The sequence below is a fragment of the Vigna unguiculata genome, unplaced genomic scaffold (genome assembly GCF_037176805.1).
Source record: "Vigna unguiculata cultivar grain cowpea cultivar isolate G323 ecotype 2 unplaced genomic scaffold, ASM3717680v1 ptg000153l, whole genome shotgun sequence".
In the NCBI taxonomy this organism is placed as follows: Eukaryota; Viridiplantae; Streptophyta; class Magnoliopsida; order Fabales; family Fabaceae; genus Vigna; species Vigna unguiculata.
The window spans coordinates 50,001-52,500 of NW_028196795.1; positions in this window are offsets into that span (position 1 = coordinate 50,001).

A 2,500-nucleotide genomic window follows, 5' to 3' on the forward strand; every position below is an offset into this window, starting at 1 on the left:
TGAGGGTTGGAATGGCCTCCAAATGCCCCCAAATGAATATCATGAAATTCTTGGTGCACGAAAGTTTTGAGTTCGGAGGGTTTTGCACATGGCCAAGTTGGTCGGTGCACCGCGGCATAGCTAGATGGCTTGTGTGGAGTTTTGTGAAAAAATGAAATTCGTGGTTTTTGAGGTGTGAGGGTTGGAATGGCCTCCAAATGCCCCCAAATGAATACCATGAAATTCTTGGTGCACGAAAGTTTTGAGTTCGGAGGGTTTTGCACATGGCCAAGTTGGTCGGTGCACCGCGGCATAGCTAGAAGGCTTGGTGGGAGTTTTGTGAAAAAATGAAATTCGTGGTTTTTGAGGTGTGAGGGTTGGAATGGCCTCCAAATGTCCCCAAATGAATACCATGAAATTCTTGGTGCACGAAAGTTTTGAGTTCGGAGGGTTTTGCACATGGCCAAGTTGGTCGGTGCACCGCGGCATAGCTAGATGGCTTGTGTGGAGTTTTGTGAAAAAATGAAATTCGTGGTTTTTGAGGTGTGAGGGTTGGAATGGCCTCCAAATGTCCCCAAATGAATACCATGAAATTCTTGGTGCACGAAAGTTTTGAGTTCGGAGGGTTTTGCACATGGCCAAGTTGGTCGGTGCACCGCGGCATAGCTAGATGGCTTGTGTGGAGTTTTGTGAAAAAATGAAATTCGTGGTTTTTGAGATGTGAGGGTTGGAATGGCCTCCAAATGTCCCCAAATGAATACCATGAAATTCTTGGTGCACGAAAGTTTTGAGTTCGGAGGGTTTTGCACATGGCCAAGTTGGTCGGTGCACCGCGGCATAGCTAGATGGCTTGTGTGGAGTTTTGTGAAAAAATGAAATTCGTGGTTTTTGAGATGTGAGGGTTGGAATGGCCTCCAAATGTCCCCAAATGAATACCATGAAATTCTTGGTGCACGAAAGTTTTGAGTTCGGAGGGTTTTGCACATGGCCAAGGTTGGCGGTGCACCGCGGCATAGCTAAATGGCTTGGTGGGGAGTTTTGTGAAAAAATGAAATTCGTGGTTTTTGAGATGTGAGGGTTGGAATGGCCTCCAAATGCCCCCAAATGAATACCATGAAATTCTTGGTGCACGAAAGTTTTGAGTTCGGAGGGTTTTGCACATGGCCAAGGTTGGCGGTGCACCACGGCATAGCTAGATGGCTTGGTGGGGAGATTTGTGAAAAAATGAAATTCGTGGTTTTTGAGATGTGAGGGTTGGAAAGGCCTCCAAATGCCCCCAAATGAGTACTGTAAAAGTGTTGGTGCACAAAAGTTTTGAATTGGATGCATTTTGCACTTGGCCAAGTTGGTCGGTGCACCGCGACTAGATAGGTTGGTGCCAAAATTTGTCAAATTTAAGACCTTGGCCAAACTGAATGAAATTTTGTGGGGAGGTTCCTGATATTGTTTAGTGGTGGACTGGAAAAAATGAGGTCGAAATTCGAAGTCTACATGTGCTTTTCTATTTTTCCCGATTTTACACATACCCGGTAAGTAAAAAAAATAAAAAAAATAGTTCCCCTTCGAGAAAAATTATGAAATTTGGTGAGCAAGGAGATACCATTATTCTACGAATTACTGCAAAAAATCGCATCAAAATTCGAAGTATAGCCCGAGATATGGACTTATGTCTGCTCAAAAAAAGTGTATCTACTTGTACAATTTTGCCTTTTGCATATTAACCTCTTATAGGGGGGGAGTGCTCCTTGAGCCGGCCAGCTCCACACTGGCAGGTTTTAAAGGGAGCTTGATGAGGCCTCCCCCCTCACGTGGTGCGTGCGTTAGCATGTTTATCATGGCACAACTAGCCTCTTCATAGTTGTTGAGCTTTATTAATACCAACACACGGTCGTCACTGATCGTTGGTTAGCTCGGCAGCTAGTCCCTCGGATATTGTGGAAAGTTATTTTCATGCCTAGCGATGCTTGACCCTGCGTCACTTGATGTTTCCATTTGCTTGCTTGCCCATGGTAGGTGGGGGGTGGACCGTCTTGTGGTGTGGTGTCTTGCGAACGTGAGGGTGTGTGAGTTGTAATCGAGATGCACTTGCTGGCTGGCTCCATGCCTTGCGTATCGAACGGTCAAGCATGCATCTCTTCCATTTTCACCCGTTGCCTTGGGTGATATTGGTTGATCAGTCCCTGTGTTGCCTACCCACTAGACGGTACTTCTGTGGTTGCTTCGAATTCTATCTTTCCATCACGAAGAGGTGTTGGAGGATCCTAATGTCACGCACGTGTTCCATCTAGTGAAACATCTCAGTGATGCACGTGTTGTGGCTAGTTCTTTTGGATGCGGTGCATTATATGAACTCGGGTTTACTTTAGCGACCCAGTCAACATAATTCGGTTGTGTCCCTTGATTGAGACGTTGTCCTTGAACTTGTTGTGAACAATATCGTTCTTCCACAACCCGTCGTCTTGAGTGCGATGGAAGGCAAATAAGATGTGCTTTGGCATGTCATGCACGTACTCGATTGCGG